Genomic DNA, 11,812 nt, shown 5'->3' on the forward strand with positions numbered 1-11,812 from the left:
ACCCTGAATATATATACTTTGTAGGGTCGGAAATGAATATTTCGATGAGTTACAAACGGAATGACAATACTAATATATACCCTCCATACTATGGTGGAGGATATAAAAATTAATGATTTTTTTTAGTAGCTGACGTTTAAATCTTAACACCTTCACCGAAATTACTTTAAAAATTTACCTTTTTCACACATAAATATTTTTTTCCAAAAGTCTGTTCGATAAATGGGCCTACATCTATTTGATATTGATTTTCATTAATGTCATGCTTCCTAGCCTATAAACATATATTTAGTGCATAATATAACTGTTGTTGGGATCCTTTCAAAAAAATCGTAAACCACAAATTAATTCACTCGAATGGAAATAAACACAGAAATTTAATTTCATTGGACAACTATTGACAGTTGACCTGTTTGACAATTGAAAAAGTGTTCTGTTCCAAAGGCAAAACTCAATTAATTAACTCTTGACATCCATTTAATAGTGGATTAATAAAACGACAACAACAACAATGAGTTGGGTGTTTAAAATGTTAAGCCGCAAAAAACTTAATTACATATCCATGAATTTAATTAAACTATTAAGCGATATCAAGTCTTACTTGAAACAGATGGTCAATTTTACGGAAATTTATTATATATACAGTGAGTGTAAAAAGTATTTTGCCACAATAAAAATTTGAAAAAATTCCAATATATACGCCTGATGCCAGCAAACTAAAGATGTAAAATGACTTATGTATGATGGAGTACATTTGTGGACATATTTAGATCGTATTTCTGCAAGAATCACAGCGAAAGACCTATTGGTCTCGAAGATATCGGCCGAAATATATAATAACCCAAAAATGTTTATCACAAAAAAGTATTTTGCTTTTTATTATTATTTTAGAAAAAAATTTTACATTGAACACGTTTGGTCTTCTTATAGTTACAATTGCGGTTAACCACATACTATAAGCGATTTGACCACGATTCCATTACATCACGGCATTTTTTCGTGGGTATTTTCTCACATTTACATTCAGTACATTCTCCATCAGTATTTCATTTAATATTTGGTATTTTCTCGTCCTAATCTTAAGATGAGAGTATTAAACATAGTCATTGCGGCTTCAGAACATCCCAAATCTGTTTAGAATAATAAAGAAGACGGTTTGCAAAATATAACGCGAGGACAGAACCTTAAAAACTATAAAAACCAAAATCCGACAAACAAATTATTTAAAAAAAAATTCGCGAAACCCAATTTTTCTGACTTCGAAATTTGTATGGTCCAGTAATATTGATCTAGGAACCAATATATGCAATGTAAATACCAATAAGGGGGTCAGATTCAAAGATATGAACAGTTCTAAAGCAATAGTAATAAAAACCAATATATAAAGTTGGGAGAAAACATCATTATTCGTCAAATCTTATTGTCTTTTGAAAAACTGTGGTTGCTAGTGGCGAATACGCATTCTATATTTTATCTCCGATTAACACCATCAGTTGCGAATAAAATGCAGTAGGGAATAAACGGGTCGATGTATTTATTTTCGAAATAGGATGTATTTCTATTGCCAGAAAACCGTCCATATATTTGAATCTGACCTCCTTATTGCTATTTTCATCGTATATTTTGGTTCCTAGATCAGTAAAAATGAACCATAAAGTTTTCGAAGTTAGAAAAATGGGGTTTCGCGATATTTTTTTAAATAATTTGTTTGTCGGATTTTATTTTTAATACTTTTTAATACTTAATACTTTTGTAAAACCTCCTTTTTATTATTCTTAACATATTTGGGATGTTTTGAAGCCGCGACGACTATATTTAATACTCTGATTTTGAGATTAGGACGAGAAATTACCAAATATTGAATGAAATATTGCTGGAGAATGTATTGAATGTAAATGTGAGAAAATACTCGCGAAAAAATGCCGTGGTTTATTGAAATCGTTACCAAATCACTTATAGTATGTCGTTACCCGCAATGGTAACTATAAAAAGACCAAAGGTGTTCTATGTAACAATTTTTTCTAAAATAATAATAAAAAGCAAAATACTTTTTTGTGATAAACATTTTTGGGTTATTATATATTTCGGCCGATATATTCGAGACCAATAGGTCTTTCGCTGTGATTCTTGCAGAAATACGATCTAAATATGTCCACAAACGTACTCCATTAGACATAATTCATTTTACATCTTTAGTTTGCTGGCTTTAGGTGTATAAATTGGAATTTTTTCAAATTTTTATTGAGGCAAAATACTTATTACACTCACTGTATATTTTATATTTTTTTGTATTTAATATATATGAAAGGGATGCTGTCCAAACGTGTCTGACTGTGCTACAGGGTATTATGTCTTTGTGCATATGTTTATAACAGGAAAAGGAATCAAGATAGATCCATGGTTCCTTTTGAGAATATGCATAGAATCACTTTTTAAGTCGATTTATGCATATCCGTCTGTCCGTTCGTCCGTCCGTCCATGTATTTTTGTTAACAAAGTACAGGCCGCATTTTTGATCCGATTTGGATGAAATTTGGCACAGTTCACTTATTTGGACCAAGGAACCCTATTGAAATTGGGAAAAATCCGTTCAGATTTAGATATAGCTCCCATATATATTTTCGTCCGATTTCAGGTAAATAGTGCACCAAAGTCCCTATATTTCCTTCGATTTCCACGAAATTTGGCACAGCGTACTGAATTAAGTCTAGAACGATGTGTGTTAAATTTCGTGAAAATCGGTTCAGATTTAGATATAGCTCCCATATATATTTTCGTCCGATTTTGGGTAAATAGTGCACCGAAATCCCTATATATCCCTCAATTTGCACGAAATTTGGCATAGCATTCTTAATTTAGCCTAGAACGACCTGTGTTAAATTTCGTGAAAATCAGTTCGGATTTAGATATAGCTCTCATATATATTTTCGTCCGATTTTAGGTAAATAGTGCACCAAAGTCCCTATATATCCTTCGATTTGCACGAAATTTGGCACAGCGTACTGAATTAAGTCTAGAACGATGAGTGTTAAATTTCGTGAAAATCGGTTCAGATTTAGATATAGCTCCCATATATATTTTCGTCCGAATTTAGGTAAATAGTGCACCAAAATCCCTATATATCCTTCAATGTGCACGAAATTTGGCATAGCATTCTGAATTAAGCCTAGAATGGTCTGTGTTAAATTTCGTGAAAATCGGTTCAGATTTAGATATAGCTCCCATATATATTTTCGTCCGATTTTAGGTAAATAGTGCACCAAAATCCCTATATATCCTTCAATGTGCACGAAATTTGGCATAGCATTCTGAATTAAGCCTAGAATGGCCTGGGTTAAATTTCGTGAAAATCGGTTCAGATTTAGATATAGCTCCCATATATATTTTCGTCCGATTTTATGTAAATAGTGCACCAAAGTCCCTATATATCCTTCGATTTGCACGAAATTTGGCACAGCGTACTGAATTAAGTCTAGAACGATGTGTGTTAAATTTCGTAAGAATCGGTTCAGATTTAGATATAGTTCCCATATATACTTTCGTCCGATTTTAGGTAAATAGTGCACCAAAATCCCTATATATCCTTCAATTTGCACGAAATTTGGCATAGCATTCTTAATTTAGCCTAGAACGACCTGTGTTAAATCGGTTCAGATTTAGATATAGCTCTCATATATATTTTCGCCCGATTTTAGGTAAATAGTGCACCAAAATCCCTATATATCCTCCGATTTGCACGAAATTTGACACAGCCTACTGAATTAAGTTTAGAACGATGTGTGTTAAATTTCGTGAAAATAGGTTCAGATTTAGATATAGCTCCCATATATATTTTCGTCCGATTTTATGTAAATGGTGCACCATTTGCACGAAATTTGGATTTATAAGTAAATGAAGAATTCAAAATGTGGCCGAACATGTGACAAGTTTCGATGAAATCGGTTTAGATTTCCATATTTTGCTTTAAATTGATTTACATAATTTTGTCCCATTGTAAGAAGGAACCCAATATCTGACCAAAATTGTGTATAGGTTGCAGAATGACAAGTTTAATTTAATGGTCCTTCAAAAATGTGATGTCTGTTAGGATCCCATCTGTTGAAAATACCCAAAGTGGTAAAGGGTATCATATAGTAGGCCCCGTCCAACTCTACTTCTTACCTTACTGGTTATATATATTTTCGTCCGATTTTAAGTAAATGGTGCACCGAACTCCTCATGTTTATCAGATATTTAACCAAGTAATTAACGGGTGTCCGATTGATATTTGTTTTAAATTGATTTGCGTATTTTTGTCCCATTGTAAGAAGCAACTCTATATCTGACCAAATGAAAAATCTGGTATAGATAACAGAATGACTTGTTTATGAATCCAATTTCATTTTACTGGTCCCTCAAAAATGCGACGTCTCTTAGGATTCATATTTTGAATATACCCAAAGTGGTGAAGGGTATCATATAGTCGGCCGACTTTACTACTTTCCTTACTGATTCTTTTTCTTAATGGTGGGCATGACTTCCGACCACTGGAAAATCGGATCCAAAAATGCTTTATGCGTATTGGAAAAATAGATGTATATCTCTTGAAATATGAATATAATATTAAGCGACAATGGTTTAATCTTGATTTCCTTTGACACTGAGAGTGTATGTAACTTTTCTCTTTAATCTTTCAATAGTAGGTTACGCGTTTGTGTAATGTAAATTGATATTCAATATCTGGATTTGTTTGTCAAGACTGACGGCATCTCTCATTAATTAAAATATAACGCTCAGTATACGAGTAAAATTATGAGAAACGACCACATCTTTCGTTTCGTTCGCAGAAAGAACACTATTCGTTTTCGCACATTTAAGCAAATAATGCAGAGCCTGATGAACACAAAATTCATATATTCATTGATTATAAAGAATTAATGTGTAATGTTTACTATCATGAGGAGTTCATGTTCTGAGCCACGTTCTCACATATTCATGACACCATCCTACCCACAATAAATCCGAGTTAAAGGAAATGTGCACCACATCATATTTGATAAACGGGGAATGTGTCCGGCATGAAAGTGTCTGCTTAAGTTAGCCAAGAAATTTCATAAAATTTTATAATTTATGATTTCAGTAATACAACAGACAAGACAAGAATAGTAGTTCGGTGATAATTTTATCATCGATAATTGTAATATAATAATAAATATTCATTAGATACTGCAGCAGAGTCTACTGTTTAAAGTGTATGAAAATGGGGTATTGTATTGTGTACAATGTCATACATGCTTGCAGCTGGCATACATTGCGTATGCTTTATAAATTATTTTATATTACGTAGGGAACAGTTAAATATTGAATTGGTAACCACCAACAAAAAAGACAACATATATGTTTTCAATGTTGGCGAATTTATTTTCAATCGCTTTTAGTTTAAAATTAAATTTACACAAATCACGACACATAGTTCTATTTAGTGACCCATAAATATTGTCAGTTTCGGTCCGATCGAAACTGTTCTCGGCATTCATTTGACATTCCATGCTCATGGGGGTTAATGGACTGATGGATTGGCCTCATGTTCACATCTTAGTGCCTGTATGTCGGCATTCCAGTTTCTTGGATGGTCGTTCTGAGTCGATTTACGCATGTCCGTCTGTCCGTCCATGTATTTTTGTGAACAAAGTACAGGTCGCATTTATGATCCGATTTGGATGAAATTTGGCAAAGGTCACTTATTTGGCCCAAGGACGAACCCTATTGAAATAGGGAAAAATCTGTTCAGATTTAGATAAAGCTCCCATATATATTTTCGTCCGATTTAATGTAAATGGTTCATCATAGTCCCTTAAAATCTTTCGATTAGCACGAAATTTGGATTAGCACGAATGTGTGTTAAGTTTCGTGAAAATCGGTTCAGATTTAAATATAGCTCCCACACATATTTTCGTCCGATTTAAGGTAAATGTTGTACCAAAGTCCCTTAATATCTTTCGGTTAGCACGGAATTTGTCACAGCGTAATGAATTGCATACTGACATGTTAAAATCTGACGACTGTTAGGATTCACCTGTTGACTATACCCAAAGTGGTGAAGGGTATCATATAGTCGGCTCCGTCCGACTTTATTACTTTCCTTACTGGTTTTATGTGCTTCCTTAATGTTATATTATGTTTATACCCTTCACCACACTGTGGTACAGGGTATTATGTCTTTGTGCATATGTTTGTAACAGGCAAAAGTAAACAAGATAGACAAATGGTTCCTTATGAGAACATGCATAGAATCACTTTTTAACCCTACGGTCAATAACCAAACAAGTATACGTAGATCAATAACCGTGGTACATTTGTACCCATCCAAAGGTAGCTCTGTAACTCAATAAAAAATTGGACTATCGTGAGGTTTTTTGTTTTAAATTAGTCTATGCGGATCTGGTCTAGATGTAGGAACTCAAAATTATATATACATTAAAATAATATATATTTAAATACATGCTTAAATGATAATCTATCTAAAACAATCATAGTAAATTCGTTATAGCTTTCGAATGGGTTAAGCTTTTTTAGTTATTTTTTTATTGGGATCTTATTTAAGTGTTCCTCAACCCCTCTGCAAATTTTTGTGGCCCTAGACAACATGGGGCCATCAGGGCGACTCGTGGAAGTCAGAAACTACCCTGGTTTTACTTTGGTATACAGGGACTAAAACAATTATTATTGCCAATTATTCACATTTTATGAGTTTAGAGATTGTGATTGGCACATTTTTAACACAATTTAATACTTTAAAACGTTATTTAATGATAGTTTATATATTTACGCCAATTTAGGATTGTAATAAATCAGACTAATTCGATTATAGAAAAAGTTTCAGGCCAAATATGAAGAATAATTGGATAATTACGCACAATAATCATTGTTTTTGTCCCTGTATACGAAGGGAAAACTAGGGAAGTTTCTGACTTCCACGAGCCGCCCTGATGGCCCCACGTTGTCTAGGGCCACAAAAATTTGCAGAGGGGTTGAGGAACACCTAAATAAGATCCCAATAAAAAAATAACTAAAAAAGCTTAACCTATTCGAAGGTTATAATGAATTTACTATGATTGTTTTAGATAGATTATCATTTCAGCATAGATTTAAAAATATATTATTTTAATGTATATATAATTTTGAGTTCCTACATCTAGACCAGATCCGCATAGACTAATTTAAAACAAAAAACCTCACGATAGTCCAAGTTTTTAATGAGTTACAGAGCTATCTTTGGATGGGTACAAATGTACCACGGTTATTGATCTACGTAGGTAATAACTTTAAAAAATTGTAAAAATTATATATATGGAAAATATTTATAATTTTTTTCTTCGATTATGTGTGAAAATACCTCAAGAATGATTCCTCAAAATTTGATCCAAATATCTCCATTATTAAAAATTTTACAGCATTTTTATTCAAAAAAAGGTACAAATGTACCCGGTTATTGACCGTAGGGTTAAATCGATTTATGAATGTCCTTCCGTCCGTCCGTCTGTCTGTCCATGTTAAATTGTAAACAAAGTACAGGTCGCATTTATTATCCGATTTGGATGAAATTTGGCACAGCTCACTTATTTGGCCCAAGGACGAACCCTATTGAAATTGGGAAAAATCGGTTCAGATTTAGATATAGCTCCCATATATATTTTCGCCCGACTTAAGGTAAATGGGGCACCAAAGTCCCTGTAAAATTTTAGATTTGCACGAAATTTGGCACAGCGTACTGAATTAGGTCTAGAAAAATGTGTGTTAAGTTTCCTGAAAATCGGTTCAGATTTAGATATAGCTTCCATATATATTTTCGTCCGATTTAATGTAAATGGTCCACCATATACCCTATATATCTTTCGATTTGCACGAAATTTGACACAGCGTAATGAATTAGTTCCAGAATAATGTGTGCCAATTTTCGAGAAAATCGGTTCAGATTTAGATATAGCTCCCATATATAGTTTCGTCCGATTTAATTTAAATGGTGCACCAAAGTCCCTATATATCTTTAGATTTGCACGAAGTTTGGCATAGCGTACTGAATTAGATCTAGAAAGATGTGTGTTAAGTTTCCTGAAATTGGGTCCAGATTTAGATATAGCTCCCATATATAGTTTCGTCCGATTTAATGTAAATGGTCCACCAAATACAATATATATCTTTCGATTTGTACGAAATTTGGTATAGTGTACTGAATTAGGTCTAGAATGATGTGTGTTCAGTTTCGTTACAATCGGTTCAGATTTAAATATAGCTCCCATATATATATTCGTCCGATTTAATGTAAATGGTGCATTAAAGTCCCTATATATCTTTCGATTTGTACGAAATTTGGCATAGCGTAATGAATTATGTCTTGAATGATATGTCTTAAGTTTGCTGAAAATAGGTCCAGATTTAGATATAGCTCCCATATATAATTTCGTCCGATTTAATGTAAATGTTACACCAAAGTCGATATATATATCTTTCGATTTGCACGAAATTTCCAAACACTCCCCTGGTAACTCCACAAACATTGAATAATATGTGACAACACATCCTGTCATAACCGTTGGCATAAACGTGAATGACAACAGTAGACCACGACCACATACTGAGATGTGTCACTCTCTGGCTCCCTCACCTGTCAATTGTTCTAGATTCAAATGTAAATGTGCATGTTGACCTCATTAAAGTACCCTTTTCTTTAATCATTGAAGGTGTTCATCCATAGTAATGATGTGTGTGTTTACATGAACCCCTTCTCTCTCATTAGAAATATGTGTAAAATTTAAAATAGGATATTGATGTTTTTGTCGTCTTCCAAGGCAAATCAATATTTAATATGTATTAAATAATAATAATATTAATAATAATATGCATTACTTAAATATTGGCCCTTCTTTCGACTCAATTGTGGACACTGTGGACATAACCCGATGAAATAGTGACCTAGTACGTGCCGCGAGTTCACTCATAAGAACTATACAAAAAATGGTTTGAGGAGTCGGGTTAGTTGCCAACTCTCGGAAAACTCAACATACTATGAAAAAGCAAAGAAAAATAAAACCAAACCCCACTAATGTTAACGACCCCCACAAACGTATAAAGGCACCAGATTCAAGCATCTCGATATACACAAGGCCACTTAGATTTCTCCCGATCGAACAACGAGAAATCAAATCATGTTGTGATACACGGAAGGCATTCATACAGTGTTTTAGACGTCCGATCGATCCGGGGAGCGAATATCGATTCGGACCATTATCGGACAACTGTGGAACTTGAGAACTAGAGCTTCGATGCAGTCAAAGATTTTATATCTGAGGAGGATAACCCGGCAAAAAGTTCTAACGTACATGTCGTTTTAGTCTGCAAATCTTTGTTAAATCTTTGTATTTCATAACTAGATATCTTTTCAAACCGAGCATTTGAAATAAGTGTATTGATTTAACGTCAAAAAGTTTCAAAAAGAAAAATCTTCCATAATAGCATTTCCTTTCGTAAGAAATCATACAACTTGACGACATTCTTAATGTTTTCTATTTTGGTTTTTTCCATTCCTTCTTTTTACAGAACAAGAAAAATCTATTGAGGACAATGAAAATGGAGACAAAACTGGTGTTAAATAGTGCGAAAAAAGTGTATTCAACATTGGATGGCAATCCTTAGCGTTTCATCAAATAAGTAAGTGAATTGTACTTATTTTTCCAGCCCTTTTCCTTCTACAAACATTGACTATCATTATGTGAAATGTTTTATTATTCTTGAAATTCTTTTTCTCTGAATCTTTACAAAATCCAGAATTAGAATAGCATGAAAAATTACGTTACTTACCTGAATATAATCCAATGTCTATGTTATTGTTATTTGAATTTTCTCTTGTATGTAAACGAAATGTTGGTTCTACTTATTTAAAATGCAATGACTGAAAGGACAGTGGAACAAAATGACAGGTCAGTGGAACAAAATGACATATTCGAAAGATACAGAAAACTTAATGTCATAATTAATTTAATTACAGAAATAGAAAAAAGTTACCCCAATGGGGAGTAATGGTTTTGAATTGTCTATTTTCCTGCTGTTCGTGGAACAGGCGACACACGTTGAGGCTTGCCAAAGAAACAGGGAACTATTGTTACTGCCACAAACATCTTTCGTTAGATTTGGAACGTAATTTATATAGTAGCCCTCATAATTTCTTAAATTCAACAAATTTTTCCTCAAAATCACTATATTTTAGTTTACGCCTCTAATCTGCCTGAGCTCTTCATATTAAACAATTGCAATATCTGTATACCATCATGATTTGTTAATATTTCACACACATAAATATTTTCAACTAAACGAACATTTAGGAGGTTTAGGAGTTTTAATAGATTTAATTTTCCACACATAAATTGACCATAGAATTCATAAAAGTTATGTAGAGCCAATGCAGCAAATCAGGACACATACCTACGAATTTCGTATACATAACAACCCAATCAATAATTAATAGTTGGATCACATTGTTGTGTGATTGTGTATGTGTGTGTTCTCCGGTATTTACATTATTTTGGGCAATTTATGTTGTTGCTATTCTATGAGGAATAATAAAATCATAAATTGTTGATTCCCAAAACCACCCAATTATTTGGCGCCCAATTAAATTCGCATGGTAAATTAGTTAGTATTTTGAGGGATTTAGCAAGGAAAATAATACAATTTTTAACAATTGGACAATAAATGCGTGAAGTTGGGTATAGAAATATTTTCTCACATAGCATATTCAATTTTATTCAATATACATGGCAATTTTATGATATTATTTAAAGAATAATAGAATTATAAATTGTGATTCGAAAATTGATAAGATATTTTAAGTCTGCAGTACGAAGTTAGAACAGTGAAATCATGCATGGCATCCTTATCTGAAACATTGCAATTGTCACCTTAGATAGCTCAGTTGGTAGAGCGGTGGACTGTAGGGGAAAATATGCAGACAATAGAAGAAATCCATAGGTCGCTGGTTCAAATCCGGCTCGAAGGATGCATTCATTTTAGGTTACCCATAAACATTATATGGCATTACCGGATTCATTAGGGTTTAAGTTCAAATACTTACTACACTAAATTAATCTCTTCAATGTCACTTCTCATTGAAATAGTTTGTAATATCGATGGTCTATCTGCAAGTTCGCTGATCTGACTGTAAATAAGTTGACGTAAATAAATGATTACTTTTTGAGGTATATTTTAAGATAATATTTCGTTTCGTTGTATGATTTTGGTGTACTTATGATATTATATTGAATTAAGGTCAATTATTAGTTATACTTTTTTGAACTAACAAATTGACGTAAACAATAAAAAACCAGTAAGGAAAGTAGTAAAGTCGGACGTGACCGACTATATGATACCCTTCACCACTATGGGTATATTAAACAGGACTATTAGCATGAAATTGGATGAAATAAAATATGTGATATTTATCTAAATGTGAATCTACCTAGATCTATCCATAAAGTATGTAAATCGACTTCAAACAAATATAAATAGGTCATCCGTAGGGCTATGTCTGTACTTCTATAAAACGCAACAATATAATTTTATGCTCAATTTTGTACGATGTGCAAACTTTGATGTCAATCTGTGTAACATGAGGAGTTTGATGCCCAATTTACTTGAAATCGGGCGAAAATATATATGGTGCGTCAATTACTTAAAATCAATCTATAATAAAAGGGGCTATATCTTTCTAAATCTGGACCGATTTTCACGAAACTTGGCAGACACCATTCTAGACCTAAATGATTAGGCTGTACCAAAT

General features: G+C 33.0%; 1 non-coding gene across 1 annotated transcript; it reads left to right on the forward strand.

Annotated features, from left to right (window-relative positions):
• The first annotated feature begins 10,933 nt into the window (after positions 1 to 10,933).
• Positions 10,934 to 11,032, forward strand: Trnay-gua (transfer RNA tyrosine (anticodon GUA)). Its single transcript has 2 exons — positions 10,934 to 10,970; positions 10,997 to 11,032. It is a non-coding gene; the product is annotated as a tRNA-Tyr (tRNA).
• Positions 11,033 to 11,812: the final 780 nt, after the last annotated feature.

The sequence above is a fragment of the Musca vetustissima genome, unplaced genomic scaffold (assembly GCF_032173495.1).
Source record: "Musca vetustissima isolate MV318-11 ecotype Yass unplaced genomic scaffold, APGP_CSIRO_Mvet_v1 utg21224, whole genome shotgun sequence".
Lineage (NCBI taxonomy): Eukaryota > Metazoa > Arthropoda > Insecta > Diptera > Muscidae > Musca > Musca vetustissima.